Raw genomic sequence first — 13,877 nt, forward strand, 5'->3', positions numbered from 1 at the left:
AAATGAAATCTGAAGCAAACAAAACCTCTGCTTGCTTCAGCTTAGTCATTAATAGCAGCATTAGCTTACTGAACTCCAGGATATATCATGTCACAGTTCATGATTCAGGGTCTCTCAATTGCTCTTGCATTGTTTATATCCTGAGTCAGAGTCTTTCAGATAATTTAGGCTTAATCATTCTTCTGCAACAACAGTCTTACAGGTGCCATTTAAGCAAATCTATCAGTTATGCTCTGAGACATCTTGAGGTTTCAGAGGAATCACAAGACACTGCCTTAGCATTTATTTACTCTCAGGAGTAAAAATGTCCTTTGTGCTTCAGCTTAGCGAAAATGCTAAATGCGGAGGAAGCTGAGTGGCTGTTATGTCAGTGTGGGAACAGGGAGCCCGACCAGAGAGCAGAAATATGGCAACAAGGAAAGAACCCTGACCTCAAACAGCAGCATGAACCAACCACTCTGAGTTAGTGCACACATTTTGTTTGGCTCTCTTCTGTGACCGGACCGATGCGGACAGAAAACCAAGTACTCATTAAAGCTGTAAACAACAGAAAAAAGATCCTTAATCCAATGTGTTGCTACAGCATCTGTCACCTGAATGCTTCTGAGAAGTTTTCTACAACAAGAATGCATTTATTCTTATGCTCACCCTTGCTCTTTAATTGAAAAACTCAACAGCCTGAACTTTAGTTTGTGTGTGATCTACAAGTCTACCTATTGCCACTGCACTCTTGCAAAGTTATCAAAGCAAAATACTGGGGAAGTGGTCTAAGAGCCCTTGCTGCAGGGAAGAGCTGTGCCCTTAATTTCAGCTTTGTTTTCAGAGAATTGAGAATAAAAGGGAAGGCTCCATTCCTTCAATACAAATAGGGTTTTTGAGGTTTTTGTGGTGTTGGTTTCTTTTAAACATGCAGTCTTACTGTTGTTTTGTTGTAGGAAACATTACATTTAAGCACAGGTTGGCAAGGAAACCAGGCTCTAATGTGTTGTGGGCCAATTCAGACACACAGTCAACACAGATATACAGGTATCCTCTACAGTCCAAAACGATAAAACTGAAGAAAATTTAATCTTCCATTGTTATTTATGAAAATGGTACTTAAGGATTTTTTTCTTCTTTTGATTGGATGGAGAAGTATTGCGTATAACCTGGCTCCTGGCAAAACTAGGAAGTTTATTTAATTTAGATGAGAATTAATAATTTCCCAAATCTCATTCATATCACTCAAACAGTTTTTTAAAAATCACTCAAATCTAATTCCTCCACAGGATTGTCAGTCTCACCCAACTGACAACTTTTAGAGAAGTATTATTAAGCAAACAACATCCTTTTCATACTCTTCACATATTACAGCAGGATGAGAAGCTTGCTCCCAAGAAAAGAATTTCTCAAGCTTTGTAGAACAAAATGTTCTACTTCTAAATCACATGAAACCTACAGACAGCTATGCAATTTAATTCACCAGTATTTGCAAATTTCTCTAAAGCATAGAGTACTATTAGTATTTGGATTATGGATAGAGAAATCAAGACAAAAATAATTGAGCTTCCCAATGTTCTCACAGCTAAGCAAAGAACAGAACTAATGAAAGTAACAACTACGTATCTGGAGCCTAAAAACACTCTCTGCTAAAGTGTCTCCATGCTCCTGATTCATGGTGTTAGTAAGCACATGAAATAGTTTATGCAGTGTGTTACTCCCGAGAGACAGCTCCCTTTTCACTTTTTAGAGAATCTCATATGTGACTGTTCCTGCTCAACACTCTTGCCTGGTTCTTGGGAGCCTCTCAACAGCTGTCTGCCCTGGGACCTTCCTTATCACTCCATGAATTACAACAGTCATCTGATTTGCTTTCAAACCTTGCATGATAGGAAAATATATCTGTATCATCCACTTCCTCCTTTAATCCTGCCCTAAGCCTCAGGTCTGTTTATCAACCACAGCATCCTGAGGTGACTACATTCAGCGTTCTTTTCCACAGTCCATCAAAGATATGAATTGACAAATCCTCCCAAATATAAAGAACTAAAAGCGTGCTGATGGCACAACTCTGTTCTCCAATGTTTGCTGCTTTTCACCTAGACCATATTTGCCTGGAGTCTGTTAGGCTGTAGCTGCTGTTCAAAAGCTGCTGCATTTTCTTTCTGTTCTCATAAAGTCCCACCTTGCCAATGGACTCGGTCAAGACAGTTGTCCACAATAGTAGCCAGGAGAAATTAAACAGGTGAAAATGCTACCTTTAAGCAGAATTTCTTCAGGCAGAATCTCTGATCCTTTAAAAAGCAGAGCAAACTGCTAGGGAGGGTGTCTGCCTCATGTACTCTCTAGGTGCCATTGTTCTGCTGTTGTGCATTAAAAGATGTTCTTGGCTTCATGTTCTTTGTGTCCTGGAATGAATGAAAGCAAGCCAGCAGTGCTTTATATCACCCCTAATCTAATTGGCCTTATCTTCTCTTTCACTTGCAGGTAGCTGACTATCACACACTAAGATGTTCCTAAAATGCACATCTCAACATTTTTCTGGCTTATTTCACTGTTTTTTTTTTTTTAAGCTGTTTCTCTCTTCAGTAACAGAACTAAGAGAGCAGCACTTCCCAAACAGCAATATGAGCACCCAGTGGACCTCACAGGTGTTTTCCAAAACAGGGTTTGCCACATTTGCTTTGACCATGTCTTGCTGCTTGAAAAAAAACTTGCTCACCATTATCTGAAGTGATGGAATGGGGTAGTTTTGAAGCAATTGGTCTGGGTGGGAAATAAAAAACACTATTTAAGAAACAGACAAGACACTACTTGTTTACACATCTGTTCAGAAACAAGCTTTCACTTGCTCATTCACACCACCAACCTTGACCCATTGCTTAGCAATGCAGCTGAGCATAAGTAATTCAGCGACCTGACCAGCATGTTACTCACCATGAAAACATTCATGACAGTGCCTGCCACTTCTGTTGGCCACTAGGAAGTAACCAGCACTCTCAATTTCTATCTTAACTGTGGTGCAAGTGATGTCTTAAATTTCTATTACTTTATTAGGATTTCAACCAACGCTGAAAGTCTCATAACCTCGAGTTGTGTATGTATCTATTTAGTGATGGTTTCTGGCAAGAACATATATATATGTATATATAAATACTCTTTGATTTTTTTTAATGCTTTCTGTTAATAAAATGCACATTTTTTCCAAGATTTTATATATTCTTGGAAATCTGTAATCTAGCTTTAGAATGTAATAGTTTGAAATACTGGGTTCACAAGTTCATTTGTCTTAATGCCAGAAACAACGTGGCCCGTTAACATCATGCCCATACACATCAAAGACACTGTCAAAGATTAGAATGACTTGAGTGAGATGCTGAAACATTGCAAATAAAGTGAGAGTATGCTGTGCTTTGACTACCATTACAGAAATAAAACACTTCTTTCAGATAGAAATGGCACTAACAGTAAAGAGGCTGTGGATAGGCATATCTGAGAAAACTTTATGAATAATAAGGATAGTAAAGTAAGGAATAAGTTGCTTAAACTGTTCTCAAATGCCTACAACTATCATGCTACTTCCATAGGCAAATTCTTTTCAAGAATACCCAGATAAAGCTGAACCTGTTATGGAGAAGAGATAAAAAAAATCCAACCATCTCCAGCCTTTTCTGGGAAAAGTTCCAGTGTAACCAACATCAGCTCCTTGCCAGTTTACTCTGCCTGCCTTATGAGTCCTTATCCCCTGCTCCACCAGTCTCCACTATGTGTACCTTCTTTTGGTATTCATGCATCCCCAGTCTCATGCCCAACCTGCAGGCCGTGTCTGTCTGTGTCCTTCTGAAGGCACCTGCTCCCAGCAGTGCCTTAAAACTGGGATAGGACTATGGAGGGAGCAAAACAAAGTTAGCATTGATGCTGAGGTCTCCTGCCTTTGAGGTATGGAGGAGATATGCTGCCACTTCAACTTGGTTTTCTTTCAGACTGTGTCCCTTTGTGACCTTCTGGTAGCACTGCCTTCCTCTGACAGTAGAGTCATGGATATTCACCCCAAGCTAAAGTGGGAGGAATAACCTTTTACTTTGCTCTGTTGCATATCTAGGCTTTAGTTAGTACTCCTCAGCAGGAAAACCTGATAGGCTAGATAATCTCTTAATACCCCATTCAGCCATATTTCCATTATTCTCTTCTCCTGTGATTTACTAACAATAAGTTAGATTAATAAAAACTGGAAAAGAGACGGAATGGAAGGGAAAATCCCTAAAATAATTGTGTGGAGGAATTAAAAAGAGGAAAAGAAAGAAAATCTTCATTATAAAGAAACACAGTGGCCCAAACATTTAAAGAGGCCTGTTGAAAATTTTCCTGGAATCCTGAATTTTTTAAGTACTGAGTACTTTCATCTGCCAGTAACTGTTACCTTGGTATTGAATTAACTGCTCTGAAAAACAAGACCTATTTCTTCTTTCCAGTGCCTGAAGTGACTGATGCGGATGCAGGTGTTTAATTTTAGGCACACAGACTTGAAAAATACAAGTGATTAGTTCCAGGGTTAGTTCCCAGATAGATTTACTATAGCTAGACAAAAATCCACAATCCATCTGCTTTACATTTTACTAGAAAAGTAGACAGGTAAGATAAAGCTGGTTTAGTGAACTACTGGAGAGTCTTCACCCTGCAAAACCACCAGACCCTGGAACACCTCCCAGGTAACAGACATCTTGCCTTAAATAATACAGTACTACTCTGATCTTTCATAGTACTATGAGGCATTTTTTATCATTTCAGTATCACATATCTACTCTCACCTGTGTATGAGAGCCTGGGCAGAATTAGAAAGAGCTGTGACCACTGGATTCCCATTAAACAAAACTGTGGCTCCAGTCCCCTGTCTTTGATTGCTTAGCAGGAAGGAGAGTGGTTAACCTTGCTTTGAACTATGCACCAGATCTGTGCTACTGGAAAACTCTCCCCTAAACCTTATTTCAGCCTTAGATTTAAGAGGTTCTTTTATGCTCTCTACTTGTAAGGATCTGAGACATGCAGACCTTCTCCCTTCTAGAAACAGACTTCAAGTGCTCTGAGATGCAGATTAACTTGGCAAAGTTAACAAGTGTGGTGCATCTTGCATACTGCTCTGCTATATTAATAACCAATAACAATTTACAGCCCTTCAACAGGGAAAACTCTGACAGATCAAGCAACCTTGAAGCATTTGAGTGTGAAACCAACTGAACCTCTCCATGACAGCAAGATTATCTAGAGACCTGTCTGATTTATGAAAAAGTTACCTGTTAGAAATAGAATGCCACATTTTTATTCAGATATAACTTTACTCTGTACTGCAGGGTGTCTGGCTTGTGTGCTCAGGAAATGAAAGGAGCCCTGGTGCATTTGCCTGTGCTCCACAGGAGAATATTCTGACTGAAGAATCTCCCCTTGTGTAGCTTCTGTCACTGACTCACTGATTCCAAAGTGCAATGGGAAACTCTGGATGGGGTCAAATGCCAACTAGAAAAGCTTAGTAGCCTATTTTATGGTGCTATTTTTTCAGGAAAAAAAATGAAAACAACAAGGGACATGAAGAGAAAGCAGCAATGACACAGGGAAGAAGCACGTTGAAGTCTCTCAACTTTGAAGAGAACATTTTTTTAACCCTCTTGAGGGAATGCCTACTTTTTCCATCCCATTTAATAAAAATGATCACAGAGAACTAATTTCTGCTAGGTAAATAGCAACTGGTACATCAATTTCCTGCCAGCAGCTGCAGTTTCAACAGTTTCAGTCTTTCATTCAATGTGCGAATGCTTTGCTTAAATTGCACATTTCTCATTTAGTGTACCTTGAAAATACATGCTGTCACTCATTCAATCTCTGAGAAGAGTTTGGCTGTGCTGTGGCTTGCATAAAGCAGCACTGCAGAGAATCACTCAAGCAGGTAAGAGGAGACATTAGAACACACACAGGTAGAGCTTGGGAAAATTTAAAAAAGCTTCTGCCTGCAATTCTGGGGAGCAAATGAAGCAGAAGTTCTAAATCAGCTCACCAAATCCATCTGATTTCTCTCAAGGGTTAAAGGCCAACAACTCATGCTAAAAATAAATTATTGCATGGACTCAAGGGTCTTGAAAAGATAAAAGGTGTCTCTTAAAAAAAGCCCAAGCTGAAAGTCTTAAATGTAGCAATGAATTAATACAAATCTTGAGAAAATTATACCTTGCTGATCAGTTCCTGTAAGTAACCTTTCTTTTTGTCCTCAACTGCTCCATTATATTGACAGGAAGAAACTAGGATGCCATTTACTTAACCTAGCTAATATTTCTCATTTGTAATTCCCAGAATACCAGTTCTCCTCCCCTCCAGCCTCAGAGCCGTGTGATTTTGTGTGTTCATACCACTGGCTGCTCTGGGGATTCCAGACCTTCTCATGTACCAGGCTGACATTTTGCAGTCAGCCTTTTTTGGAGCCCAGGAACATCTTGCAAGAGGGAATATCTCTTGGATAAAACTAGGGCTTTTCAAAAATTCCCAAATGAGGATTTTTATGGGTTTGTTGTTTTTTCCCCCACTCGGTAATAGCTGCTCACAGATATTTCATCTTTTTACAGTAGTAGTACAATTGTAAAAAATATGCAGATTATGCTGCAAACCATTCTGTTTTCAAAACAGTTGCTCGGAATAAAATAAAATTTAAAATTTAATTTACATTTGAGTTAAAAAATGCCTGGTTTTTCTATAATAACACTGTTTTAGAAAGGCATTTCACAGACTTTCTCCCTGAAGTCACAATTCTTATTTTTGCTTTGAGACAGGACAGACTTTAAAGACACAAAACTTCTTACAAAATGAAAAATCCAGTTTCTGCACTTTCAGAATGAATCTAGTCATTAAAAATAGGTGGTGTTTGCCTGCCCTTTTCCTTCTTTGACATGTACTATCAACATGTGTATCCACATTATGGCTGCAACAAAATGCAAATCCTGGAAGCCAGGGACTTGGTTAACCTACCAGTATTGATAGCTTATCTGAAGTCATGGTTCATTAAGCATGGAGTTTGTGATCCTATGAAAGGGAGTAGCAGTTAAAAAGCGAGCATATAATTAGACACATCACCATGACAAAACCCTTCAGTACACATCCTTTTCCTCTTTTTCTTTCTAACATGTTAACTAACATCTAAGTGTTTTTCTAACATGTAGATTTATACTGTGTCTGATTTCAAGCAGCACTCCAGCTTTTACCTACCAGATGGCAGAGTTCCTGGGAAGAAATAAGACTGAAGATCTGATAATCTGACCTCCCAGAAGCAGCATCACTTCATGTTCCAGCAAGAGCACTGCACGCAATGCAAGTGTGAGTAGAGCTCACATGGCAGCTATGGGTGCACTCTTCAGGGGTGCCAGCAGTGATGTTTCTGTTCCAGATGAGTAAGGAGGATGCTCCTTCCCAGCTGCCTCACAATGTCTTTACATACAATTGGTCATCCAGTTAGAAACCCTCCATATTGGAGCAGATGGTTCCTTAATCAGTTGGTAACAAACTCAAAAATACAAGTCTTCCTAAAGCATCTCTCATTGCTAGTATGAACCAGTAAATCTCTTGCTTTGAGCATGCAAAGCAGTCATGGATGGAGATGTGCAGCTCAGAAAACAACTGAAAACACAGGCAAATCAGTAGTTTGAAATTACATTTAGTAAGAAAACAGAATTTTTTCTGGGTCTGATTTTGTCCTTACAAGAGATTTAAGAGAATGTACAATTAGTGCCTCAATTAAGTTCACTTTCCCTACTAATGCCTATCCAGAAAGAGGTTTTTACAGGCCAACAGAAAAGGAAAATGTTTCTACAGATCCAAAGGTTCTTCCCAATAACAACATTAATGCCATGTTCGCTCTTAGTTTAGAAGCATATGAGATGAGGGGACATGGAAAGTTAACCGTTCAAAATTCTGCCACTTGTAGGTAGAAATAAATTCCTTTTAATGTATTCAGAAATGCTGGACAAAAGTAGTTACCACGTAGTCACTAAACTTCTACAGACGCATAATTTTTGCAAATTTAATTAGTGATTCAGAATTACCATGGATTGAAAGTACCATTCTGTAAAGATCAATTGCTTAGCCCCATTGCTTTGTCTTTCCAGTCGTTTGTTAACTGCTGCTAACAATTCACTAAACCTTAAAAAACCCTAACGTATTCTAACATGTGAGTCAACAAACATCTACAACAGGGAAACTAAAAACCCACGAGGCCAATCTAAAAAGGGAAAATGTCTTCTACAGATTCAAAGATTCTTTCCACTAATATTAATGTCAAGTTCAATACCACTGCTAAGACACACATTGTGTCTGTCCTCTCTGTGGCATTTCATTTGTGCACGTCAATAGGTAGGACCTTAGGAAAAAGTTTTTAGGAAAAAATGTTTAGGAAAAATGTTTTTTTCTTACTTAATTAATGATATTTGCTACTTCTGCAATGGGGATGGGTGCTGCAGTGCCCTGTTAATCTTGGACAGCGGCATTAAACTCACTGGAAGGAAATCCTGGAATGACTGCAACAATTTTGTTCATTAGAAGAGGAACAGCTTCCATCACAAGAAATACATATTGGTAGTCAACTAGAAAAGCAGAAAAAACATACTAATGCTTACCAAAATCACACTGGCAGGTTTTTTTCCAGTCAGGCTATGTATTACTAGCAGGTTGCAGAACACAGCAAAGAATTTATCTTCAATAAAATTTGTTTCAACAAATTTAATTTGGTGTACAAGTACCCCAGCAACTCCAACCATTAACTGAGAAATCAGATTAATCTTTTTAATGATCAAAATTAAAAACCATGAAAAACTTACTTTTTTCATAATAGTTTTCATTTGTATGGAACAAAGAACTGTAGAATGTGCAGATGTGTGAAAAAGGGAAAGGATTTTAATTTTCCAAAATTCCTAGCTAAGAAGTATTAACATGGCGTTACAAAAGCATGTCATGATCTCTAAAAGACTGGACTGAACCTCTCTAAAGAGAAGAAAAAATGTGGGTATGAGTCTGACAACAAATTTTGGCAGCTGTCACAAGCCTAGGTAAAGCCCTCATATTGCCTTCACAGCTGACATTGCTAAATACATCTTGCTGCATGTAACATAACCAAATCATAAAGCAAAAAGGTTTGTTGTCAACAAAGCAATTTTTTGTCTAAAATGACATGCCATCATTAGCATCCATGCAGCTAGCTTTGAATGATGTGTTACCTACTGTTCTAGCTACTGAGCAGAGAGAAAAATGGGAGAGACAAAAGGTTCCCTACAGTTCTGAATTGATCCTATAGTCTGCCCTGGCACACAGAAGGCAACCCTTTTGAGACATGAAAATTGATCAGGCCTTTCAGTCTTCAGTTTCAACCATCAGATGACTTCCACTTCGTCTGGAAGTCCCTTGGGCTGATTTAGAGCTCAGCTGCTCATGTCTGCTGGAGATGGTTCCATTAGTAAGGGTCTCTTCAATATTAAGAATGACTCCTTCCAGATCTAGCTGTGTGTCTTGCCAGAGAGTGCTGTTGGCAGCAACAAAGACTGATTCAAAATCTAGGGAGCCTTAATAAAATTACAAAATAAAACTAAATATATACCTAAAGTCCAAGAGGAAAAAACTCATCTCTTCTGGGCACTTAAATAAATGTTTCTCTCATACTACAACACTAAGTTGGAGTGTCAAACTAAACTGATTGTTACAGGCCTTTAATTCTGAAACACAGCACTACTTAGGATAAAAGAAATGGAAAATTCAGAGTACACATAAAAGTAAAGCCAGCCCATTTTCTTACAGTTCTTAGAATCATAGTGTTTTGATTTATTTTTTCCACCTAACTTTCTACTAAATCACTTAGTGGAAAAATACAATTTTCTATATCTCATTTCTTTCTTTATGGCACACCCAGTCATGGCTTGCTGCCATCAGTAAAAAATTCCACTGGCCAGTGGTACTGAACAGCAGCTTCACTTGATAGGGGAAATGAGTACCTGTCTTCTGCAAAAGAGTCTCATTCTAGCTTCAAGCCATAAAATAACATGCATTTCTGAACTCTTTCCTCCAAACATAACATTGCCTTTCATGTCATCCAGTCATGTGGTTGTCAAGCACAGAAGTCCTTTTCACTCTTTTGTCTTCTCCTACTGTTCACAAAAAGCCAAATATTTTTGCAGTGAAAGATCTCACATTTGGCTGTATCCTGAGAGAGCTCTGTAATCTCTCACCAGCATCCTGGATTCAGGATGTCAGCTCCCACTGAACCATGAAGGCAGCTTAACAGCAAACTAGATTCTTCAAAATACTGTTTGCATATAACACCGCCCCCCCGCCCCCCCAGCAAAAATCAATGGTCTGCTATTGCTCAGCAAAATACTTCTCTCTTAGGATGCAATAAGTACTGTCCTGTTCCTTTCTATCTGTATAAAAAGTTTTATGTACAGTTCAGGCACAATAGATAGAAAAAGTAAGGTAAACTAGTATTTTTTTCCCAATTACCAAACCAAATTATCTTCTTTCTTTACTGGTCATGGTAAAGAAAACTACTTCTGATTCTGAAACCAGAGAATACAACCAATTGCACAGTGCAAGGAAGGCTAGGTAAGAAAGAGCCTCTATTCCCAAGAGACAAATTTTTTAGCACTATTTATAAAACAATGAGGTTTTAAATAAACTAGCAAAAAAACTCCAGGAATTTTAATTATATTTGAATAAATATTTGGCTTCTCCTTTGGCAAAAGGTCTCTCTCAAGGAAAAAAAGAACATTCATAGATACAAAGCAGTAGCTTGTGCAGTGGGTTACATTCTGAGTTTCTTAGTTTTCAGGCCTCTCTGAAAGATTGCTTTCTCTTTGCCAGCCAGGCCTTTGATATGCTTATCGTGCATTTAAAGCTATTTATGGATGGATATATAATCCTGTCTAAACCGATTAGAAAAAATTAAATCAATCCACCAGCATCTACTATATTAAATCATGTTCTCATTAGGAAACATTTCTGGAACACCAAACCCACCTATTAACAATCTTAGTTGGGGGAAAAAAGGCTGGGGTAGAATCCCAGACAAGTCGTCTTTCTCTCATTTCTGTGAGAGAATTTAACAAGCAACTGTTTTCCAGCAGTTGACCGTGAAATGGATCATGTTTTATTTATTCTGCACAAATGGCAAATCACAGCAAAGTGTAGCCTTGGGATTAATCAGTGGGCTTTTATCACTGGGGCACTGGTTGGACTTTGGTTCCTCTCAGAGTGCCTACAAATCACTCTGATTAGATGCCTTTCTGAAACATACATCATTTGACTTTGCTAGCTTCAGGCATAATAACTGGAAGACTGTATAAAGGAGATGAGCTTCTACAGGGTGGGTCACTAAGGCTTGATATAAAGGGTGAAAATTAGTGTGTCTGAGAGAAGGCTAATGAATAACAGCCAGCAATGCTGTGAAAGTCTAATATAGAGGACAAAAAAAGTTAGAGAGCCTTGAAACATTGAACTATCCCATTTCCTGGAAAAAAGACCTGGCACATTTACAGCTGAGTGCTGGTGGTAGTGCTGGGGGGTCTCACAAATTGCAGCTTTCCCATCTCCACTCAGCAGAAGAAAAAGAACTGCTACGGAGATGAATCAAAATTCAACACAAACGTTACTGGAAAATTGATATTGGTTAAGATAATTTCTAATTGATGTAAGGATACCAGCTCACTTCTGTATGGCAGGGAGGAGCATCTGGCCTAATGAATCTACCTTGGGGATATTCAAGCTTGCAGCTTCAGTCATATGTCAGTGACCTGGTCCTTCTGGGAATGTAGGCAGAAGAGGACCTTAATATGTACCAATCCCAAAAAGAATACATGTATTTTCTGGTCCCATTAAAATATGCCCAAATTTGATCCAATTTGAATACACGAAACATCCAGTTTCAGAGATGCTGAAGCTCTATCACAGAATTTAGGTTTTTCTACATTCCATTTACATTGTACATCTCCCTCTCCACTGATGATAACATGGGAGGTTCAAATCTCAGTTGCTTCATTTTCCAGTTCCCAAATCCAGAAGCATCTCTACACTACCTGCAGAATAGATATCCCTGCTGGGGTGCTGTGTAGCTCTCCATGATGACTCTTCACACAGAGTAATGATTTACTGCTGCTACTGTCAGCAAAAGCAATACTAGTTGCAATCTGATAGCAACTGCATCAACACAAAATAACAAAGGTTGTAAATCTAGCCCTGAAGCTTTGGATTCAAACCCTACATAGTAGGCCATGCGTCAAAATGGTTTATTGAAATAGTATGTACTTAATTATCTGAAATATGCTTCATTTGATTGCTACATGATACACAAATTCGCAGAGTCCATTTCTGGCATTTGGGTTTCCTGACTTGGCTGGATATGTTTTTCCTTCTTACACATACAGATCCTATACTGTCTATGAATTTAAAAAAAATACCTTGGGCTCAGTCTGGATATGAGGTATATATTAATGTAAACCATTTTCATTTGGAAAAGTAACTATTGCAGCAATATTACTTATTACCTCCTGCATGAACATGATAGATGTGCTTTCTGTTCCCTTTGCATATTACTCATTTGATTCCTTTAGCCTCTTGTCAATACCCATATTCACAGCAGCTGCTTCTGTTCACTGAGCAGAAAGGAAAAGTATTTTTCTTTGAAGATGATGTGAACACTGTTTAATGAATCATTCAGCAAGTACTACTGCAGCTCAGTCATCCTACAGGCCATATTAGACTCAGGACCCTTGAATCTATAGCCAAAATAAGCCTTAGTATAGAATGTCTTCTGTAGTTAAGATAAGCAGTAGCTTGCAAAGTATTAAGGGAAAATCCTATACTCTGATCTGAGGTATATTATAATAGGATCTACTTAATATTCAATAGAGCGCTTTCAACACACTTTCATTTTAAATACAATTAATGCATTGCAATCTCATATTTATCTCTCTGGAGAGCCTAAGAATATTTTCTCCATTGTACTGTAAATGGAAAAGAATCCTTCAGTGTCCTGACACATTCCTTTGGAGATTTTCAGTGCTTTAAATCAAAGCACCAAAACAAGAGTTTATTGTAGCAACCCAGAGGGAGGCATCATCTCCAATATCCTGATTCTCTGCAGCTGCTCATTCAGCATGGATGCAAGCTGGCTATTAACACTAACAAATGTGGACTTCCTTTGGAATAAAGACTATCTATATGTCCACTCTGCATATTCTTTGCATGTAAGAGGTATCCATAAAAATTGAGGAGAATTTATATCCACATGCATACCTACTCATTGTATTCTCAAATTTTATATATATGAAGTTTTCATTACAGGGGAAAAAAGTATGAAAGGTGAAAAAAGGCCATCAATTTGAAGAGTCAAGGGCTCAGAACAGGCAATAATAGAAGTCTTAATTCAATTCCCCTGTACATAGAGGTTATGATATTGTTATCAGTTATTTGTATAGAATTTTTCAATTGGACTCCTGTCTCATTTGCACTCAGGATAGATAGAGTTCAGGGAGTGAGTTGTTATAACCTCTTGGTTACTTTTACCCTTATTTTGGCCCTTGGCCTTATTACTTACTCAACAGTCTTTCCAATGCTGGCTATAGAGTAGCTAATTTTCTCTCATTTTTTCTACAGTATTCTCCTCTAAACACCTCAGCTACTCCAGTCAATTTTGTTACTGCCCCCATTTTTCAGACAAAGCAACCAAGGTACAGCAGCAGAAGTGAAAACCGCAAGAATTTATATCCTAAACTGATAACACAAACTTTTATTTATCTGCTTATATAGCCTTTTAAAAACCTTTGTATTTCAAAGCAAAAAAACCTCCAGTAGACATCAGCTGTAGTTGTGAGAGCTCAGCATTT

Source organism: Zonotrichia leucophrys, chromosome 4, assembly GCF_028769735.1.
Source record: "Zonotrichia leucophrys gambelii isolate GWCS_2022_RI chromosome 4, RI_Zleu_2.0, whole genome shotgun sequence".
NCBI lineage: Eukaryota > Metazoa > Chordata > Aves > Passeriformes > Passerellidae > Zonotrichia > Zonotrichia leucophrys.